The sequence below is a fragment of the Bos grunniens genome, chromosome 29 (assembly GCF_055505025.1).
Source record: "Bos grunniens cultivar Pamir isolate PY7600 chromosome 29, Bosgru_T2T1.0, whole genome shotgun sequence".
Classification (NCBI taxonomy): Eukaryota; Metazoa; Chordata; class Mammalia; order Artiodactyla; family Bovidae; genus Bos; species Bos grunniens.
This window is the reverse complement of record NC_141193.1, coordinates 45,269,487-45,293,179: the sequence shown is the minus strand read 5'-3', so window position 1 is coordinate 45,293,179 and position 23,693 is coordinate 45,269,487. Positions and strand designations below refer to the sequence as shown.

The following is a 23,693-nucleotide window of genomic DNA, read 5'->3' as shown; positions in this document are numbered from 1 at the left end:
TGACTCAAAGGAGAGATGGTGACACATCACAGGAGGGAGAGACGTAAAGGATGAACACAAACGCCTACAAAATTGAACCTGAGCCAGAAGAAAGGAAATCAACAAAGCTACAGAATATGGACTGTAGAAATTCCAAAGTGAAAGTCGCTCCCTGTCTGACTCTTTGGGACCCCATGGACTATACAGTCCATGGAATTCACCAGGCCAGAATACTGGAGTGGGTAACCGTTCCCGTCTCCAGGGGAATCTTCCCAACCCAGGGATTGAATCCAGGTCTCCTGCATTGCAGGCAGATTCTTTACCAGCTGAGCTATCAGGGAAGCACATAGAAATTTCAAAGGGCTCAGCAATTGACAGCACAGTGCAGGCCTGGAAGTGTGTTTGGAGGCTAACCTGGATACAACTTGATTATTTGAAAGACTTTTGAAGATGCAGTTGAATTCTAAGATCTTTAACCCCAATTCTGAGAAACTGTGTCTTCTGCACTCCACTGTCTTGCCAGCAGAAGTCAGAAGATTCTTCTCTGAGAAGGGCAGGAAGTGCACAATTGGGGGAGGAGTATAGTGTTAAAAACAGAGGAAATGGGGAAAAGCCCATCCAGTTTTTGAAAAGGAGCCCCCAAACGTCAATCTTCATCCTCTCCTTGGCTTGTAGATTTTGAACAGTATTTTTTTTTTTATTCTAGAGAAGAGATTGGAAATATTATTTGAAAAACATTACCAGCCCTAAGAACTCAGTGTTTCTGGAAAGCTTTCTGAAAAGCTACTTGACTCCCTGTGATTAATCTTACAGGCTACAAGCCCCTCCTCCCAGTGGCTCATGTTTTCCAATTAGCTTTTTTTTTAATTCAAATTAAAGTGTGAGCAAAGATCACACAATACTCAAAGAAAGCTTTCATGTGAAAGAGACAAAAGCAAAGAGGTGACAGTAACTGTGACCCTAAACTAACTGATACAAGATTTTATTTTGTCCTCCAGAAGCACCTAATGTCAGATTTCTCCATCAGAATATAAAGATGAATATACATGAACTTCAGACATTAGCTTTTACAGAGAAGTATGAGGCCAACCTCCTTTTTATTTCTTTATAGATAACTTATTTTATCTATTTGGATTCTTATAAGATTCTTTTCATCTTCATAGAAAAGATCAGAATTTTGTAAAGATTTTATAGAGAGGAAAAGAAGAAATTTCATTGAGTACCTGCTAAAAGGTCTTTAGGAAATTTTTGATAAAGAAGATTATTATGAAGTCTTGAAATGTAGTTTTCCTTTTGTTGCCTCTTTTAAAATACTTCACTAAATATACATAATTTTTTGAGAGTGTGACATCAATGTTTAGTTCTTTTTGATGGTATGCCGTGTCTCTAAGACTGTCCACAAATTGTCCCAGTTATATTTGGGTAACAGGGTAAGTGCCAACCATTTCGTTAATGTTTCCTTAGAATTGTTAAACCTTTATGGGTATTTTCATATCTGGGGGCATGGGGAGAAGAATGATAACCTCACATATCAGACATAGCATTTAACAAGAGGTAGTTGCTCATTGTCCTCTGACAAAAACCTGGGGTTCTAAATGGAAGAATTTCAAATCGACAGGAGTGAGACAGAAATTACCTCCCTAACTTCTTCAGTTGTGTAGGATTGTCCTTCAAGAGATGATTCAGGAATAGGACACAATGATATTTGTTTGTGAATTGGTTTATCTTACCCAGTTATATCAGTTTTATAATTAGTGGAAATTCTTAAGGTTTAAGCTGGCAGTGTCCATTAAATTATGGTATGCATATTTGTCTTTGTCTACATCCCTAAAAGTACTTTGATGTAAGTATAAGAGGTTGTATATGGAGTTTGCTAGTCAAGTACCACTTTAAAGAAGTCGAAGTCGTCATTTAATTGAATAGGCAGTTCCATATTAAACGTGCTAAGTTAAACATTTAGCATCTTTACTAAAACTCTCTGACTCTCCAGTGAGAAAAAATGATTTGAAGTATTCATCCACAGAAACTGTTTATTTTTTATCACTATGTACTGAACTCTGTGTTTGATCCTGCTGCTGCAGCTGCTGCTAAATCCCTTCAGTCATGTCCGACTCTGTGCGACCCCACAGACGGAAGCCCACCAGGCTCCCCCATCCCTGGGATTCTCCAGGCAAGAACACTGAAGTGGGTTGCCATTTCCTTCTCCAATGCATGAAAGTGAAAGTGAAATCGCTCAGTCATGTCTAACTCTTAGCGACCCCATGGACTGCAGCCTACTAGGCTCCTCCATCCATGGGATTTTCCTAGGGAAATACTTATTAATGTGGTATTACTTCACGTCCCAAAAGGAGAACAATCTAATGTGAAGACAGCCATGAAACTATGAAATTCAGTGCAAGTGGAAAGAGCTATGATAACGGGCAGCACAGAGTAGCATCATACACACCAACCTAGGCAATCGGGGAGGATTCTTGGAAGAAATAACCAGGGTCAAACACCGATAGAGGGTTCAGAGTAGAACAAAAGGCTCCCACATAATTTTTTTTAGTTTGATGCAAATATCTTTTCAAATTAATTTTTAGTGTCTTTATTGAGATATAATTCATATACCATGCAATTCACTTAAAGTGTACAATGTGTTGGTTTTGGGGTTTTTTGTTGTTGTTGTTTGTATTTAGTTTCTTTTATCATTGCTGTTCCTTTTTTAATTGGAATATAATTGCTTTTCAATATTGTGTTAATTTCTGCTGTACAATGAAGTGAATCAATCATATCAATGCATGTATTCCCCTCCCTCTTGGGCATTCCTCCCACCCCAACCCCATCCAACCCCTTTAGGTCATCACAGAGCCCTGAGCTGAGCTTCCTATGTTATACAGCAGGTTCCCACTAGCTATCTAGTTTACATTGGTATTGATTTTTAATATATTCAAAGACATGTGTAGCCATCAGCACAGTCAGTCTTAGAACATTTTCATCACTTCAGCAAGAAACCCCACACTCTTTAGCCTTTAGCCCTTATCTTCTCCCCTCTACTTTCAGCCTTTTGCCATCATTACTATACTTTCTGTCTATCAATTCAGTTCAGTTCAGTTGCTCAGTCATGTCCGACTCTTTGCAACCCCATGAATTGCAGCACTCCAGGCCTCCCTGTCCATCACCATCTCCCGGAGTTCACTCAAACTCACGCCCATCGAGTCGGTGATGTCATCCAGCCATCTCATCCTCTGTTGTCCCCGTCTCCTCCTGCCCCCAATCCCTCCCAGCATCAGAGTCTTTTCCAATGAGTCAACTCTTTGCATGAGGTGGCCAAAGTACTGGAGTTTCAGCTTTAGCATCATTCCTTCCAAAGAAATCCCAGGACTGATCTCCTTTAGAATGGACTGGTTGGATCTCCTTGCAGTCCAAGGGACTCTCAAGAGTCTTCTCCAACACCACAGTTCAAAAGCATTAATTCTTCAGTGCTCAGCGTTCTTCACAGTCCAATTCTCACATCCATTCATGACCACTGGAAAAACCATAGCCTCAACTAGACGGACCTCTGTGGGCAAAGTAATGTCTCTGCTTTTCAATATGCTCTCTAGGTTGGTCATAACTTTTCTTCCTATAGATTTCTTTATTTTGTACTTTCAAATGAGTGACATCATATAGTATGTAGTCTTTGTTACTGGCTGCTTCCACTTTGCATAATGTTTTCACTAAGCATGGAATTACCATATGACCCAGCAGTTTTAATCCTAGGTTTATATGCAAGAGAAATGAAAACATATGTTCACATAGAAATGTGTATATGAATGTTTATGGCAGCATTATTCAAAACAGCCAAAAAAAGTGGAAACATACTGAGTGTCTATTAATGAATGAATGAATGGGTAAACAAAATGCAGTGCACATTTACAGTGGAATGTTACCCAGTCATAAAAAGGAATAACCCACATCCACGCTTCTATATGTGTGTTCTGTGACAGCGAGCATGAGGGGTCTAAAACAAATTAGGACTGCAATCATCACCAATTCCTATTAGCCTGAATTGCATTGTCCACAAGGCATATTCTCTGTCTCCGTCTAAAATCTTCATCCAAGTCTCTAAGATCATAGGCTTTCTGAGAAAATTGAAGGCTATGCAACTGGGTTTGACTCAGATTATTTTGTCATTCACCAGAATGACCAGAAATTTACCAGAATCACCAGAAATTTACCAGTTTGAAGAGATATATGAGGAAAAACTGAAAAAAAGAAAGGTTAAAGGAAAGAAATAAGCAACTCTAAAAGACAGCAACATTTGCTGTAATAGAAGAAAGGAAGAAGTCTCTTTGTTTGAACTTGCTGAACACCGATCCTGCCCCCCAGATTGGGAGAGCCACTGTGAGGATCGCTGGAGGAGGTCATGGAGAGGACTAGACCGTTGATTGACCCTTGAGCCAGCCCCAGGCAATCAGAGGGTCCTCACCCCTCCTCTGTCCTTGGAATGCACATCTGCCCACCGTTCCCACAATAGGAGCCATTTTCAAGGACACGGCTCTGAGAGAACACTGTGTTTTTGAGACCTTCTGGATGGTATATGTGGTTAATTATTCACAATAAGGCCTCTATATAAACTTATGTATGTATATGAGAAGCTGTCAGGTAGGTATGGAAATGTACTCATCTCAGACTCACCAAGGCAAGCTTCCTACGTAAGTTTCCTTGCTTATTAAAGGATTCCTACCAGTCTGGAGTGGTCTGCCTCTTTCTTTAGGATCTCTTTGACCCCAAGGTACAGGTCCCAATATGCAAACTAAAAGAGATACAGAAAAGAGAATAAATACATTAGTCAGTGCAATATGAACAACAACAAATTCCTCCTTCTTGTTCAATTGTCTGCTTCAATTTTCAAGCTTTTCAAAGTTTACCTTATACTATGTCTTTCTTGGTGCCACAGTACAGATAATCGCAACTATGATGCCATCAGTATTACACTAGATCGTTTTTGGCACATGATCCAGAGTTCAGTTTTGTCTCACTTGGTGTCTTTCTCTCTGGGGCTCTGTCCTCTCTTTCCCTTTCTCCCTTCACCCCTTCTGTGCTCTTTGTCTTTATGTGTATTCTCTCTATTTCTCTCTCTCTCTCTCTCTCTCTCTCTCTCTCTCTCTCTCTCTCTCCCTCTCAGAAATGTTTATACTTATTGAAGTTAAAAGAATTTCTTAAGATTTTGGTGTCCATTTTCTAAAGCTTAGTGACACATTTCTTATTCACCTGAATCTCAGTTTCATGTACCAATTTTTTGAAGCATAGGTCTTTTTTTGTGGGGAAAATAGAGGAACTTAAAGATGATGTGTTAATAATTCCATTCATTCTCTAGAGCAGGAAAATAAGGGGAAAAGAGATGTAATAAAGTAGTCAAAATTACAGTCAGATAGGAGCAGAACAAGGAATATGGTCAAGTTTTCTTGACCCTTTTTTAATGCTCTTTAAATCCTTCATCCCTACCTGTTGTGAGAAACTTGAAAGAATTCAAGATATGAAGCCTTTGAAAATTGTCTATCGTATCTATAAATCAAAAGCAGATTTCCCATGTGTGTTTTCTTACGAGGCCCCTTCAGAGCCCTTTCCATTGTGAGACTTTTCTCCCACTCCTGTTTATTTTTCCCTCAAACCATTAATGATGATTAACTCGGTGAGACTGCTATGCACACAGTCTTTTACCTCTTTCCAGACACCTCTCTGCTCACCACCAGAGGCTGGTTTGGTAACAATCTGATTCCATGCACAGTAGCTTTCACATTGCCACTCCCAACAAGTTTGTGAGACTCGGATTCAGTCCAGAGTATAATTTTAGCATGATAAAACATATAGCACTATTGAAAACCAAGATCTTCCAAATACCTTCTTAGTTCCTACCCTTTCACTGGTGTTTACTGTGAAAACATTCTATTCAAATCAGTATTTATTGGATAAAGATATCTGCTAGATGCTTTGGCGAATAAGAAGCATATTGAAGAGGTACTTCATGAGAAGAAAGAGGAAGTAAAAGCCTCTTTCAACCTAGTAGAAAAAATAACATCACTTTAGTTCAGAAATGTACCTGAATGCAGTATCTGAATACAGACCTGACTGCAGGAGAATCACCTGCAAACTCTGGCAAAATGAGGATTCCCAGGCTCCATTGTTAAAGATTTTCATTCAAGAGAACCAGGCAGAAGTCAGGAAACTTTAATTTTGAAGTTAAGATTAAAGTTTTAACATCCCCAGAAGATTCTAATATGAAGCCAGATTTGATTAAGCTCATCAATATTTTGCAGTTTGGGGCATACAAATTTTGCACATCGTTGCACATATTCTGTTGGATTTATCCATGAGAATTTTATGCATTTTTACGATTGTAACTGGTACTATTTATCTAATTTCATTTTTTTTCAAATAGTCATTGCTACTATGTAAATATTCAACAAATATCTTGGTACCTCTTTGAGATTTTCTGTATATTCAATCATATCATTTGTGGAAAAAGCAACAGCTTTTATGCCTTCCTTTCCAATCTGTGTTTTTACCTCCTTCACTTGCTGTACTGATTAAACCTCATATTCCTGGGATAAGTTCCACTTAATGTATTTTACTATTTATAGGTTACTGTTTTGATATACTTTTTTTTTAGGAATTTTTGCATCCCTGTTATATAAATATGATAGTAGAGTTCATGGGTTAAATGTTATAGAATAAGAATAATAAGTTCTAGGCTAAATTCTGGCTGAGAATATGGGATCTTATTCATTCTAAGCTATCACTGTTCATCTAAACAATATTAATATAAATATCTTGCTTTTATCATACATGTACACTTTAAATATTTCTCTCATAAGCATTATTTCATAAGATTTTAAAAATAACCCTGTGGAGGAATATTTTTTCATTTTTCAGATAAAGTGGCTGAAATCTGAGAAAAGGTGATATAAGCTCAAGTGCTTACAATTTATTAGTTTTATTAGTAATTAGGGGACTGCACTCTAATATAGCTAGTATTTGGAATATAACATTTCTAAATTTGAATCAGTGTTAACATTCTCCCTATGTTCCTACTAACACTTTGGCTTGTTAATTGCAATTGCTGCTGGCTATAAAGTATTGGAAATTCTTAATGTCTCTATAGAACTAAAATTTACATGTTGCGATCATAATAGATTTTCACTTTTTGTGTTTTCTCCGTGTTTTCCAAATACATTTTAAAGAATATTAAAGAAACACGAGATCAGTCCTGAGTGTTCATTGGTAGGACTGATGTTGAAGCTGAAACTCCAATACTTTGGCCGCCTGATGTGAAGAACTGACTCATTTGAAAAGACCCTGATGCTAGGAAAGATTGAAGGCTGGAGGAGAAGGGGACGACAGAGGATGAGATGGTTGGGTGGCATCACCGACTCAATGGACATGAGTTTGAGTAAACTCCGGGCATTGGTAATGGACAGGGAGGCCTGGCGTGCTGCAGTCCATGGGGTTGCAAACAGTCAAACATAACTGAGCGACTGAATTGAACTGAGCTGGAGTAAGTCTTGGAAAGATGAGGGGAGGCCATTGGAAAAGTTAAGATTGCAAATCTTTGCACTTAATCCTTTGCATTACATGGATTTCCATAATAATGAGACGATGAAAGAATTGGAGAGGGGGATTCTGGTGGTATTCTTTAGCTATTTTAACATACAAAATCTTTGTACCTGAATCTCCTGGATTGCAGACAGATTCTTTACCGTCTGAGCCACCAGGGAAACCCTTGTAAAATCCCCTCTTTCTCAATTAGGCTTAGCCTAATTAAGCAAGGCCACATATCAGGAAAAATCCCTAAGATCTGCCAGGCAAATGACGTTCATTTCTTTCTAGAGTATTTTCCCATTTTAGAATGTCCCTTTACCCTCAAAAGGGCTGTATCTACTCAAAAAGGGAATGGATGGAGTGGATACTTGTAACAGAACACTCTTAGTTCCTAGTTAGTGGAAGAAACAGGTGATTATTTCTGTAACCACTCTAGGGTCACTATAGGCATCAATATTCTTATGAAATCAACTAATTCTTCATCTTATTTTTAGTAAAGCCTCATCAGGTGAAAGAAGTAAGCATTGGAATGGAAGCTTCTGAAGATTTCATAATGAAATCTCCGAGAGTTTAAAGACTGATGTGCCCCAAATCTGTCAGAGAGGACCCTGTGTATGGGTTGTTTTTTTTTTTCCCTCATTTACTGTGATGCTCTTAGTCACACTACTTTCTGAACTTCTATTAAAGCATGCTACAGTAGTAGGCACTGGAGCAATGAGAAATAAATTTTGCAATATTTATAGTTAACTCCCCACTTCCTGATTTTCTCCCTCCCTGACCATGAAGCCTCAAGAGCCCGACTTATCTTCTACAGATCAGATTGACATTGAGTAAGGTGTATCCAGAGTTTGAGCCTGAATCTGTTATGACAGATAATAAATCACCTTGAATACTTACTGTATTTGAGGAGGTGTCAAAATCACTTCTATAGCAAGTTGATGACAGGGATTATTTTTCCCCTGAGATAAGAACTTTCACAGTAACACCAATTTTAGAATGGTTACTGAACTAATGATCCAATTCCAATCAAATGCTTATGATTATTTCTTGCCATCTAATTTGTGATCATGAAGAAAGTGGAGTGCTGAAAGCACTAATGTTGTGATTTTTTTCATATCTTTTAATACATAGAGAAAGCATTCTTATTAATCTCCTAAGTACTTCCTCCCTATCTTTTTCTACTCAAAATCCAGTAAGTTTCATTAATAATGTTTTCTCCTAGATTCCCAGAGTGACATCACTAGGGAAAAAAATCACAGTTCTGTGACTGTCTAGTCAAATACAAATTAAATTTATATAACTTCAACTGGACCTTGAGTGCACCTTTTCATCTTTTCTACAAATACTCCAAACTTTAAACACACACACACACACACACATACACGTACACACTTCCTGGCAGAGGACCTGATCTTTTATCTTAGCTAGAAAATGTCTCCCTTTTTCAAAGGAAGAAGCGCTTGTACCCTTCTTTCCATTATTTTATTTCTTCTTTGTTTCTTTTTTCAATGTTTATTTGGTTGCATTGGGTCTTGGTTGCGGCATGCAAGATTGTTGTGTCATGTGGGATCTTTGCTGTGGTGCAGAGACTCTCTAGTTGTGGGCTCAGTAGTTATGGCATGAGAGCTTAGTTGCTCCACAACATGTAGGACATGAAGGATCTTAGTTCCTTGACTATGGATCAAACCTGCATCCCCCACATTGCAAGGCAGATTCTTAACCACCGGACCACCAAGGAAGTCCCCTCCCATCCTTTCATTTCTCTGGCACCATGCATTTTTGCTCTTTTGTACCTCTTCTCAAGTCCTGCCCGCATGCCCATATTGTATGCTGTGACAGTCTTTGATTTCTGCCCTGAACTCATCAAATCTTTCTTCCTTCAGTTGTAGAAGAAGAGAAGCTTGATGAGTTTCAAAGAAAAACTTTCTCTTGACTCTCTCAGGATGGCTTTACCCTGCCTTCATTTCACTGCCCACTTCCCTTCATCTTCTAATCTGATGAGTTTCCTTCAAGATACTAAATACCTCTTTAACAGGTCAGTGGCAGATCCCTAGAGCTGTAGTGATTAGTCTTTGATGTCTCTCTGCACACTGATTCTGTTATCTTCCTCCTCTCTACTGAAAATCTCCCCACTTTGGTTGTCCATAATTTCTTCCTTCCCTGATCATTCCACCTGCTCCTTCACTTGCTTTTTTCCTATTATTGTCACTTATGAATAGATTTCTCAAGGTTCTATTCTCAACCTCTTCTTTTAATATACTTATTTGCTTTCCCTGGGAGAATATCTAAACTTGAATAGTTTTAAATATTCTTTAAAAAGTATTTCCAAATCTATAACTCCTAAATTGTTTCTCTTGTATTTTAATTTCCTAAGCAGAAAAATCTAGGAGCTATTTGTAGAATTTTTTTTTTTGTCTTTCCATTTAGACCAATAAGCCATGAAGGGGAGCAGAACTTGCCACCCCCAAAATATGACTCTGTGCATAAAGATCGTCTTAAGCTGGTTGTTATTTTTTTTGAAATAGCAGACACAGAAAAGCTCTGAAAACCAAGTAGAAGTTATCCTTTTGTAAAAGACACATATTATAAGGGAAATCTCCATCTTAAGGATGACTGTCTCTGGAGAGAGGAGGGTGACAAATTATCCAGAAACTCTTATTGATGGTGATGGCCAAGGGAAGGAATTAAACCTACATTAGCAACCATACCCTTGTTAACTGGATTTTCCTGACAGCCCTCCCTAACTCACTCTTCCCGACCCCTCAAAATCTTTTTTTTGTATTTAACTGGAGATTGTGTTTAGGTGGTGACTTGGGCCATTTCATACTGTTCATGGGGTTCTCAAGGCAAGAATACGGAAGTGGTTTGCCATTCCCTTCTGCAGTGGACCACATTTTATCAGAACTCTCCACCATGACCCATATGTCTTAGGTGACCCTACATGGCATGGCTTATAGTTTCATTGAGTTAAACAAGACTGTGGTCCATGTGATCAGATTGGTTAGTTTTCTGTGACTGTGGTTTTCAGTCTGTCTGCCCTCTGATGGAGAAGGATAATAGCTTACGGAAACTTCCTGATGGGAGAGAATTTGGCCACCTGACACAAAGAATGGACTCGTTGGAAAAGACCCTGATGCTGGGAAAGATTGAAGGCAGGAGGAGAAGGGGATGACAGAGGATGAGGTGGCTGGATGGCATCACCGACTCAACAGACATGAGTTCGAGTAAACTCCAGGACTTGGTGATGGACAGGGAAGCCTGGCGTGCTGCAGTCCATGGAGTCACAGAGTCAGACACAACTGAGTGACTGACCTGAACAGAACTGAACTGGGCCATTTCAGTTACTCAGTTTTCCTGGGTATCTCTCACGCATACAGGAGGTATTCGTGTTATTAAACCGCTGCTCTTTTTTTTTTTTTTTTTTCTGTTAATCTTTTTTAAGGGGAATGGGGGAAGAAATGGTCTTATTCAAGAACTAGAAGGGAAGGCTACTTTTCCTCCCTTACACATCTAATCAAGATGCTACCTCCAAAATACTACTCCTTGACTCATTTCCTTCATCCTGAGTACACTGCTTCCTCTTTAAAAAGTCACCATTTCTTGTCTGGACATGTGAAACCATCACCCAACTCTTCTCCACACCTTTACTTTCTGATCCCACATCTGTTTCTCTAACCGATACTTTGCTAGAGTATTCTCTCTAAAAATTTGCCTAAGCCTGTCTTTCTTTTACTTGTAGAGTCTTGGCAGTGGCTCTTCAAAGTATGCTCCAGCAAACAAATGTAAGGTTTATTTCTCTTTCAATTATTATCATAATGTGATAAATCAGTGCCTGCTTATTTTTTCATTTCTCCAGTGGAAAACAATGAAAATTGACAGATACAAGCCTGAGGTTGCTCTGAGATCTGAAAATAGATCAGAAAATATAATTGATCTTGGGTGGTCTCAGCCTAAAATCAGTTGGAGTGGGAATTGGGTTCCCAGCCAGAGACTGAGATTGGACCTCGGCAGTGAGAACACCAGATCCCAGACACTAGACCAGTGGTCAGTGTCAAGGGCCCTGGCTCTTTGGCTTTGCAGAAAAGAATTCCCACAAAGACAGAAGGTAGCACACAAGTAAAGTATTTATTAAGAGGAAAAAAGTACAGTGTGTGTGGATAGACACTTGGGCAGATTCAGGAGAGAGAGAGTCACTGAGTCATGCCCTCATGGCAGTTTGAATTACTTTTGCGGGTTATTTGTTCCAGGTTTCCTTTGGCAAGTCATTTTGATTTGCCTGGTTCACAGTCCACATTTAGTGTACCTCAGGATGGCCCATGTGTGCACACACATCTCTTAGCCAAGAAGGATTGTACCAAAAAGGCATATGGGTAGAGAAAATCCATTGACATAGCTTCCTCTTTGACCTCCAAGGAGCCTTTTCTGCACATGTGTGGTCAGGGAGGTCTCCTGACTTCGAGAACAAGAAATATGTGGTCTGCACAGGGCCCAGGCTTCTCTCTTAATTGTCCTGCTATTCTTGTCTTAGATTTTGGACTGTAGGGAATTAATCTCCAGTTGCTTTACTGAGGGGCCCACCTACTTCCTGCCTCATGATTATAATACAGATTTCAAATTTTTTTTGTCTAACATGCTGATTAGTTATACTTATTCAAACTCAGACAGCTTCTAAATAAATAAACACATGCAAAAAAATGAGTAAATCCCATTGGTATTTGTCATGATATTATAAGTGGGTTACTCATTAAATAAGAAGCAGTAATCATTTTAAAAAATGGATATCCATCTGGCTGGATATTAAAATTACCTAGGAAATTTGTTTGTTTTCTTACTGTTGATACATGAGCCTCAACAGAATCTTCAGAGGTGGGGAGTGTGCATGTGCTCATGTGCGTACACACACACACACACACACACACACACACAGGTATTTTAAGACTCCCAGTTGATTCTAATCACAGACAAGGTTGAGAATCAACAGTATCCTTTGTGAGTTAAAGTGATTCTTCCGCCAGTAGTAATGTTACCAAATGCAAGTTCTTTTGTCCAATGCCCAATGAGGCCAAACAAATCAAATGTTGGAATTTAGAGCAAAGAAAGGTTTATTAAAAGGCCAAGCAAAGAGAATGGGTGGCTCAAACTCCCGATAGTTTGGGGAGAGAAGTTTTTAGAGGCAAAATTTGGGATGAGGACTTCCGAGTTGGTAATTTTCTTCAGATTGATTGGTGGTGGGTAAGAGGACTGCTCCAGAAATCTTGTGTTATAATGGCAGTTATTATTAAAGGCTTGTCCCACATATTTCAGGCAATTTTGCCTCCCTGATCCCTGTTTCCCCCCATATCCTCTGCTTTAGCTCCTCTTTGAAGTATGTAGATAATAGGATTCAATCCACATTTCCTGAATTGTTTGGCAGATATGAAGACGCCCCTCCCCACCAAATGGAAGTGTTAACTACTTGATGACCCTGAACACATAGCCCCAGGCCTCTTGGAGCCTAAGGACTGATAAAGTTAACCCCTATGACACTACTCTGTTACCTCATCATTAGTCAGAGAACTGTACATGTTCTATAAGGACAAAGACCCATATAGTCAAAGCTATGGTTTTTCCATTAGTAATGTATGGTTGAGAAAGTTGGCCCTAAAGAAGGCTGAGTGGTGAAGAATTGATGTTTTAGAATTGTGGTGTTGGAGATGACTCTTGAGAGTCTCATGGACTGCAAGGAGGTCAAATCAGTCCATCCATAAGGAAATCAACCCTGAATATTCATTGAAAGGACTGATGTTGAAGCTGAAGCTCCAATACTTTGGCCACCTGATATGAAGAACCGACTCATTGGAAAAGACCTTGATGCTGGAGAAGACTGAGAGCAGGAGGAGAAGGGGACGACAGAGGATGAGATGTTTGGATGGCATCACCATGTTTGGATGGACATGAGTTTGAGCAAACTTCGGGAGATAGTGAAGGACAAGGAAGCCTGGCGTGCGGCAGTTCATGGGGTCACAAAGAGTTGGACAGAACTTAGAGACTGAACAACAACAGCATGATCTGATCACATACCCTCTGATACCCTCTCCCTATCTGGCATTTGAAAATGCTTTGCTGAAACCCTTCAGGGAACTTGAGGATTTTAGAGACCTGTGCCACCTCATCAACTTGCATGATCCTTTCTCTGCTCCAGCCTCCTGTGTTTCAGATTGTTTGGCCTCACTGTGCATAGGGCACATGAGCTTGCATTAACATGTTCACTAATAATCAGCAGCATGCCCTAGTGATTTTGGTAACTTAAAATATCCCAATAAATTGACAGTCACTCTCAGGGAGATGGTATTATCCCAAGTTTAGAGCTATCATATAGCTAGTTGGTCATTAAGCCCAAAGAATAGGGGAGGTTAAATCCATCAGTTGGGAGTTATTCTCACTGCAAATCTCTGAGTCTTGTTAGCATTGGTCCTTATCTTTCTTGTTGTCTTTGTTTTGATCCATTATGTAAATCAGTGATCCCTGCTAGCGCCGTATCTAGATTTCTGAATCCTTCAGAGCATTTCCAAAAGCTATAGAGGCTCAAATTTCTCAGAGAGGTTTTGCCCTATGAAAAGATCACAAAAGTTTACAGCCAATGGGGAATATTACAACAATACCAATGGGATTACCTGGGCCTGATCACAGTTATGCTGTGATCACATCATCTTTAGCCATCCATCCTTAACTTCCAAATATCTATCAGAGATTTTTTTTTTTCCTAAATCACTAATCAGATTGTGTCATTCTGCTACTTAAAGATACTTTATTGGTTTCCATTTGCTAAAGATAAAAATGTAGATCCTTAGTGTGGCATTTTAAAAAAGTACCATAATATGTGAATAAGTTGCCTTTTTCTCACATATTCATACAAACCCATACACCCACACACTCTCTCTCCCTCTCCATTTCTCTGTCATTTCCAGTGTGCACATGCTCATTCGCTAAGTCATGTCTGACTCTTTGCAACTCCATGGACTGTAGCCACCTAGTCCCTTCTGTCTGTGGGATTTTCCAGGCAAGAATACTGGAGTGGGTTGCCCTTTCCTATTCCAAAGGATCTTCCTGACCCATGTATTGAACCTATGTCTCCCACAGCTCCTGCACTGGCAGATGGATTATTTACCACTGAGCCAATTCCAGTAACTTGAGCCTTTTCTGACTAAATTTTTACTATTTGGCAAATGACATATACTCTACATCTCTAAGCTTTTGCTCCTGTGACTTGGAATGCCTTTTTCAACTTGACAGTCTAATAAAAATCTTGTGTAACTTTCAAAGCATCTTTGAAATGTCAAATGTCAGATTGCATCTCCTCTGCAAAAAAAAAAAAAATCTGCAACACTGATGTGGACCAGTCACTTCTTTCTGCTCATGCCTTCAGACTCATACCACTCATGGCAGCGATCCACATGGAATTATAATACATGGTGGATATTGCCGTGTTGCCAGAAGGCGGACCCATTTCAGGGCCCAAGAGTGAGCACTTGTCTAACACTCAGAAAAGAAATTTTCTGAGGAGACACATGTACTGACAAAGCAAAGGACTTTATTGGGAAGGGGCACTGTAGCAGAGTGCAGCAGCCTGAGGGAACCCAGGAGAACGTCCTTGCCATGTGACTCACAGTCGGGTTTTATGGCAATGAGGTTAGTTTTACAGGTTGTCTGTGTCTCCATCTTCCTTGTCCCCATTTCTGGTCTGACTCAGAGTCCTTCCTAGTGGTATGTGCATCTCCAAGCCAAGATGGATTCCAGCATGACCATTTCTGAGAGGTTGGCAGGACATATGGGCTAGTGGCCCCTCCTTGCTTGTGGCCCCTCCTAAATTCTCCACGTTAGTTATCCACGGCAGCACAGTGTTTCTTATTGCAACTTGCTGTTGTGAGACAACTCAAACAAGCACTTATTATCATTCATGGCACAAGTGGGCAGGCGGTTTAGGTCAGAAGTTCCCCCAAAGTAGGACATATCTTTTTTCCTTCCCTTCATTCCAGTCTGGGCTGTTAGAGGAGGGCACTCCTGTAGATCACGTGTCCTCTGACATCATGCTGAGATGGCAGCTTCCATCATCTGTGAATGGCCCTACTTGTCCCACTCAGAAGAGAAAGAGTAGTTAACCTACTATGTGAGACTCTGGCGTGTAATGAGCAACACTGTTCTGCTAGCTGTTAGGAGTCCTTTGTCTACATATTAGGAAAGACCCTTAGGAAAGACCCTTTGCTTTCCCTTGCACTGCCTGTCTCACAGACGAGAAGGAAGGTCAGTGGAAGAAGTTTCCTCCATGTGGTAACAATCTAGGGTCAGAGTCTTAAAACTGCCTTCTAAAGGAGTAGCCTTCGTCTCTCCTTGTCTCTGTCTGTCTTTATCTTTGTGTGTGTGATTCTCATTGCCTCCTCCTTCTCCTTCCCTGTTTTTGTGTATTCTCTGTCTCTATGTCTTCCTCCCTCTTTTCCTTGACTCTTAATTGTGAGAGGCCTGAATTTTTTGAAGCTAATAAAGTGAACTCCATGCCTTAGTTATGTGTATGTGTGCATTTGTGTGTGTGTGCGTGCACTTGTGTGTGTATGTACCTGCGCAGTCGTGTCTGACTCTGCAACCTCCCTGGACAGTAGCTGGCCACGTTCATCTGTCCATGGAATTCTTCAGGCAAGAACACTGGAGTGGGTTGCCATTTCCTTCTCCAGGAGATCTTCCCAACCAAGAGATCAAATCAGCATCTTTTGCATCTCCTGCATTGGCAGGTGGATTCTTTACCATTGAGCCACCTGGGAAGCCCATAACATAGGTGGGTGTTCCAGGCTATTAATATGGGTAGATTATAAAAAGACCCAATTACTAAGCCACTTTCTTTAGTATACTTTTGAGAGATTTGTTCTCTGGAGCTATCAGAGACATTGCTTGACTGATTAAAAGGTTTTCATTTGGTCTGCTTTTCTTGAGTCTTGTTTCAATTTTCCTGATAGAACTTGTGGAGAACCCCCCAACCCCACTTGATCTCCAGCATGTTGGTGTATTGGTCATAGGGGGTGCTGGGAAAGAGGGTGGCAGTTGCTCTATTGTGGCTAAATTGATCCCGATTCTTTGAAATTGCATAATAAATAAGAAAAGTTGGGTTTTCAGAAGGTAACTATTATAAAGGAAACCATGTTCCATTTAAATAAGACCTGCCTTAGATAAGACTAGCAAAACTAAGATACTGATGCTGGAACACATTTGGATATTGATGCAGGAAGACGTCATAGGGTTGATTCAATAAGATGTCTGGTGTCTAAATATGACACTATTGCAACATTTTTAAGTTTTGAAAGAGTACAAGAGCATTTAAGATTCCTCAAATGATTTTCCTTTCAAATTTGCAGCTCCCCGAATATCATTTATATATCTTTGTTATTTTTTTTTTGTAATGACAGTCTAAACTGTTCTTAGTCATAGTTGCAAGAAGCAAAATTTTGCTCAGCATATTTTTGAAGTACTATCTTGTTTTTGCAATGTTTTAGAGAGAAAATGCATGTCTAGTTGTAGAGCTGATTATGTGATATTCTTTGAGTCCTATTGCCTTTTCTCAAGTCTTTAGAAAAATGGAACTTACAAGAGACTTAGAGTAGGATTAATATAATTCCAAAGATGTTGGAGGAGTTACAGCTATGCTGAGGAACCAAGATATTATTTGAGAGAAATTCTTTGAATTGAGACTGAATGTATTAAGATATCAGGTTGTTAGAAATTTCTAATTTGAATTTATTTAAGCCAGAAAGCGTGGGTGATTTCATTTTTTGGACTTAAGTTTTCTTACTAAGAGGAGAGAATTAATAATCTTTAAACATGAATTTTTTATATGGCAAAAACTGTATATTATTTCAAGTATGCTGGCTCACAGCACTCACTGTCCAACATGTCCTGTGAGACCCACTTGACTACATGACAAGGAAAACTTAAGATCGAAATTAGATTGGAATAAAATGTAATTAATATACATTTTTAAAGTCCATTTTAGATTCATCTGAATATATAAACACTGAACCACAGGAAACTTGTTCCAGAAGAGCAGAGATTAGGGAGCAACATGAGGAAGGTGAGTGTAGACCAAGCGTGATTTATCATCGGTCTTTCTTCTTGGTGTCTCACAAATACTACTGGCTGACCACAGATATCACTATTGACTATCTGGATAAAAAAGCAAAATCTGAAGAATGTGAAGGGAAACCTTCTTTCTTTCTATGATATTCTACTTTAGCCTCACTGGAGAAGTGCTGTAGGAAAATTTCTGTCTTATAACCCCACCCCCTTTCCTTCAACTCATTCTTACCTATATCAATAAGAAAAAGTAATTGGACTGGTGAGATTTTTCCTTCAGTAAGCTATATTCTCCTCTATAAGTTGGTGCTCTGCATTCAAATTCACTTCTCGTGTAAGCAATGGTCTGTTATTTGGTGGGCACTTGTATTCTCTTTTCTTCTTAAACACAAACTGTTTCCACTCAATAAGCACACCATCAGACAAGGACAGATCCATCTCCTGATTTTTATATTTGTCCTGTAGAATTTGGCCAGCCATTCTTTCACTTTTTGTTTTTGCAGGCAATTTGATACAAGAGCAAATGCCACACAAATTGGATAAAGCTTGTGCTACAAATCTGATTCCCATCACTGTGCCCCAAGGTTTAGTTTCCAGGAGGTAGTGAGCTGGCCCATTATAATACCAATTTAAATCCATACATTCTGACCCAGTATTCCAGAAATCCTACATTTGAAAATAATTGAACATTAACATCTCTGCTGGGAATCAAGATTGCTGGAAGAAATATCAATAACCTCAGATATGCAGATGACACCGCCCTTATGGCAGAAAGTGTAGAAGAACTAAAGAGCCTCTTGATGAAAGTGAAAGAGGAGAGTGAAAAAGTTGGCTTAAAGCTCAACATTCAGAAAACGAAGATCATGGCATCTGGTCCCATCACTCCATGGCAAATAGATGGGGAAACAGTAGAAACAGTGTCAGACTTTATTTTTTGGGGCTCCAAAATCACTGCAGATGGTGACTGCAGCCACGAAATTAAAAGACGCATACTCCTTGGAAGGAAAGTTATGACCAACCTAGATAGCATATTCAAAAGCAGACATTACTTTGCCAACAAAGGTCCATCTAGTCAAGACTATGGTTTTTCCAGTGGTCACGTATGGATGTGAAAGTTGGACTGTGAAGAAGGCTGAGCACCAAAGAATTGATGCTTTTGAACTGTGGTGTTGGAGAAGACTTGAGAGTCCCTTGGACTGCAAGGAGATCCAACCAGTCAATCCTAAAGGAAGTAAGTCCTGAATATTCATTGGAAGGACTGATGCTGAAGCTGAAACTGCAATACTTTGGCTACCTGATGCGAGGAACTGACTCTTTGGAAAAGACCCTGATATTGGGAAAGATTGAAGGCAGGAGGAAAAGGGGATAACGGAGGATGATTTGGTTGGATGGCATCACCGACTCAATGGACATGAGTTTGAGCAAGCTCCAGGAATTGGTGACAGACAAGGAAGCCTGGCATGCTGCAGTCTATGGGGTCATAAGAGTTGGACACAACTGAGCAACTGAACTGAACTGACTGAACTTCCTTGTTAATAAATGTGTTCTTTGATTTTCATTTAGACTGCCTCTGTGTTTATTATTTCCATCATTCCTCTATTACTTGAAACTTGGATAAAAGGTGGACTGAAGACAGGCTCTTGTTCCCTCTCTCTGAAATGCTTGTGTCCTAGATAGCTACTCAACTTACTCAATTTTTTCATTCTGTTCTCTGTTGAAAGGTCACCTTTTCAGAATACCTTCATCTGACAATCCTGTCTAAATTCATATGTTTGTCTTGCTTTGGCCTCTTCATATGTTCTAACTTTCTAACTTTGATTAATGAGTCAATTTTGTATAGCCATGTTGTGATAATTTCCTGAATTTTTGTTGCACATTTAACACTATAAAACATTATATAAGTAAATTTATACTAAAGGTATATAATTATGTAATATGTAATACCTGAAAAGAAATTATCATATACATACATTGTTGTTGTTTAGTCACTAAGTAGTGTCCTGCTCTCTGTGACCCCATGGACCATGCACACCAGGGCTCCTGTCCTTCATTATCTCTCAGACTTTGCTCAAACTCATGTGCATTGAGTCAGTGATGCCATCCAACCATCTCATCCTCTCATTCCCTTCTTCTCCTGCTCTAAATCTTTACCAACAGCAGGGTCTTTCCCAATGAGATAGCTCTTCACATCAGGCTGCCAAAGTACTGAAGCTTCAGCTTCAGCGTTGGTGTTTCCAATGATTACTCAGGGTTGATTTCCTTTACACACACATCAGTCAGTTCAGTTCAGTTGCTCAGTCATGTCTGACTCTTTGCGACCCCATGAATTGCAGCATGCCAGGCCTCCATGTCCACCACCACTCCCAGAGTTCACCCAAATCCATGTGCATCGAGTTGGTGACGCCTTCCAGCCATCTCATCCTCTGTCGTTCCCTTCTACTCCTGCCCCCAATCCCTCCCGCATCAGAGTCTTTTCCAATGAGTCAACACTTTGCATGAGGTGGCCAAAGTATCGGAGTTTCAACCTCAGCATCAGTCCTTCCAATGAACACTCAGCACTGATATCCTCTAGGATGGACTGGTTGGATCTCTTTGCAGTCCAAGGTACTCACAAGAGTCTTCTCCAGCACCACAGTTCAAAACCATCAATTCGTTGGCACTCAGCTTTCTTCACAGTCCAACTCTTACATCCATACAAGACCTCTGGAAAACCATAGCCTTGACTAGATGGACCTTTGTTGGCAAGGTAATATCTTTGCTTTTGAATATGTTTTCTAGGTTGGTCATAACTTTCCTTCCAAGGAGTAAGCGTCTTTTAATTTCATGGCTGCAGTCATCATCTGCAGTGATTTTGGAGCCCAAAAAAATAAAGTCTGACACTGTTTCCACTGTTTCCCCATCTATTTGCCATGAAGTGATGGGACCGGATGCCATGATCTTCATTTCCTGAATGTTGAGCTTTAAGCCAACTTTTTCACTCTCCTCTTTCACTTTCATCAAGAGGCTCTTTAGTTCCTCTTCACGTTCTGGCATAAGGGTGGTGTCATCTGCATATCTGAAGTTATTGATATTTCTCCCAGCAATCTTGATTCCAGCTTGTGCTTCTTCCAGCCCAGCATTTCTCATGATGTACTCTGCATAGAAGTTACATAAGTAGGGTGACAATATACAGCCTTGACGGACTCCTTTTCCTATTTGGAACCAGTCTGTTGTTCCATGTCCAGTTCTAACTGTTGCTTCCTGACCTGCATATAGGTTTCTCAAGAGGCAGGTCAGGTGGTCTGGTATTCCCATCTCTTTCAGAATTTTCCAGTTTATTGTGATCCACACAGTCAAAGATTTTGGCATAGTCAATAAAGCAGAAATAGATGTTTTTCTGGAACTCTCTTGCTTTTTCCATGATCCAGCAGATGTTGGCAATTTGATCTCTGGTTCCTCTGCCTTTTCTAAAAGCAGCTTGAACATCAGAAAGTTCACGGTTCACATATTGCTGAAGCCTGGCTTGGAGAATTTTGAGCATTACTTTACTAGTGTGTGGGATGAGTCCAATTGTGCAGTAGTTTGAGCATTCTTTGGTATTGCCTTTCTTTGGGATTTAAATGAAAACTGCCCTTTTCCAGCCCTGTGGCCACTGCTGAGTTTTCCAAATTTGCTGGCATATTGAGTGCAGCACTTTCATAGCATCATCTTTCAGGATTTTAAAGAGCTCAACTGGAATTCCATCACCTCCACTAGCTTTGTTCGTAGTGATGCTTTCTAAGGCCCACTTGACTTCACATTCTAGGATGTCTGGCTCTAGGTGAGTGATCACACCATCGTGATTATCTTGGTTATGAAGATCTTTTTATGAAGATCTTCTGTGTATTCTTGCCACGTCTCCTTAATATCTTCTGTTTCCTTTAGGTCCCTACCACTTCTGTCCTTTATTGAGGCCATTTTTGCATGAAATGTTCCCTTGGTATCTCTAATTTTCTTGAAGAGATCTCTGTTCTTTCCCATTCTGTTGTTTTCCTCTACTTCTTTGCATTGATCACTGAGGAAGGCTTTCTTATCTCTCCTTGCTTTTCCTTGGAACTCTGCATTTAAATGGTAATTCTTTCCTTTTCTCCTTTGCTTTTCTCTTCTCTTCTTTTCACAGGGATTTGTAAGGCCTCCTCAAACAGCCATTTTGCCTTTTTGCATTTCTTTTCCATGGGGATGGTCTTAATCCCTGTCTCCTGTACAATGTCACGAACCTCCGTCCATAGTTCATCAGGCACTCTATCAGATCTAGCCCTTTAAATCTATTTCTCACTTCCACTGTATAATCATAAGGGATTTGATTTAGGTCTTACCTGAATGGTCTAGTGGTTTTCCCCACTTTCTTCAATTTCAGTCTGAATTTGGCAATAAGGAGTTCATGATCTGAGCCACAGTCAGCTCCTGGTCTTGTTTTTGCTGACTGTATAGAGCTTCTCCATCTTTGGCTGCAAAGAATATAATCAATCTGATTTCGGTGTTGACCATCTGATGATGTCCATGTATAGAGTCTTCTCTTGTGTTGTTTGAATAGGGTATTTGTTATGACCAGTGCATTCTCTTGGGAGAACTCTATTAGCTTTTGCCGTGCTTCATTCGGTATTCCAAGGCCAAATTTGCCTGTTATTCCAGGTGTTTCTTGACTTCCTACTTTTGCATTCCAGTCCCCTATAATGAAAAGGACATCTTTTTTGGGTGTTAGTTCTAAAAGGTCTTGTAGGTCTTCATAGAACCGTTCAGGTTCTTCAGCATTACTGGTTGAGGCGTAGCCTTGGATCACCATGATATTGAATGGTTTGCCTTGGAAACAAACAGAGATCATTCTGTTGTTTTTGAGATTGCATCCAAGTACTGCATTTTGGACTCTTTTGTTGACCATGATGGCTACTCCATTTCTTCTAAGGGATTCCTGCCCACAGTAGTAGATATAATGGTCATCTGAGTTAAATTCACTCATTCCAGTCCATTTTAGTTTGCTAATTCCTAGAATGTCGACGTTCAGTCTTGCCATCTCCTGTTTGACCACTTCCAATTTGACTTGATTCATGGACCTAACTTTCCAGGTTCCTATGCAATATTGCTCTTTACAGCATGGCACCTTGCTTCTATCACCAGTCACATCCACAGCTGTGTATTGTTCTTGCTTTGGTTCCATCCCTTCATTCTTTCTGGAGTTATTTCTCCACTGATCGATCTCCTGTAGCATATTGGGCACCTACCAACCTGGGGAGTTCCTCTTTCAGAATCCTATCATTTTGCCTTTTCATACTGTTCATGGGGTTCTCAAGGCAAGAATACTGAAGTGGTTTGCCATTCCCTTCTCCAGTGGACCACATTCTTTCAGACATCTCCACTGTGACCCGCCCATCTTGGGTGGCCCCACACAGCATGGCTTAGTTTCATTGAGTTAGACAAGGCTGTGGTCCATGTGATCAGATCGACTAGTTTTCTGTGATTGTTTTCAGTGTGTCTGCCCTCTGATGCCCCCTCACAACATCTACCATCTTACTTGGGTTTCTCTTACCTTAGACGTGGGGCATCTTTTCACGGCTGGTCCAGCAAAGCACAGCTGGTGCTCCTTACCAAATGCACACGTGCACGTATAATCAATCAGGTTTGAGTTGAGAATATGTACAAAGACCTTAAGTAGATAATGCTAAGAGTTTGAATTACTAGTAATTACTGACAGCAATATCTCTAACTTTCAGGAGATTTTACAATGTGTGTGTGCATATATATGTGTGTGTGTATATATATATATGTGTGTGTGTGTGTGTGTGTATATATATATATATATAAAATCAGATTGTGGTTTGGGAAGTGGTTTACAATATAAGTCATATGCTATTTAGAGTCTTTGTGCATAGTTTTCAACTCAAACATAATTGATAGAGTACATATCTGTATGTGTATGTGCATTGAGTGTTTATATGTGTCTAAGTGTATATATATATATATACACACACTTTTTAAGGTATTTTATATAGAAAATATATTATACTATATATACTATATACATCTCATCTTTTTATAGAATG

The 23,693-nt window shown here is 39.8% G+C and overlaps 1 long non-coding RNA gene across 2 annotated transcripts in view; it reads left to right on the top strand.

The window, feature by feature from the left end:
- The window catches only part of LOC147342580 (uncharacterized), a 105,042-nt gene that overhangs the window by 42,629 nt on the left and 38,720 nt on the right, over positions 1 to 23,693 (top strand). The gene's annotated exons all lie outside the window — the stretch shown is intronic.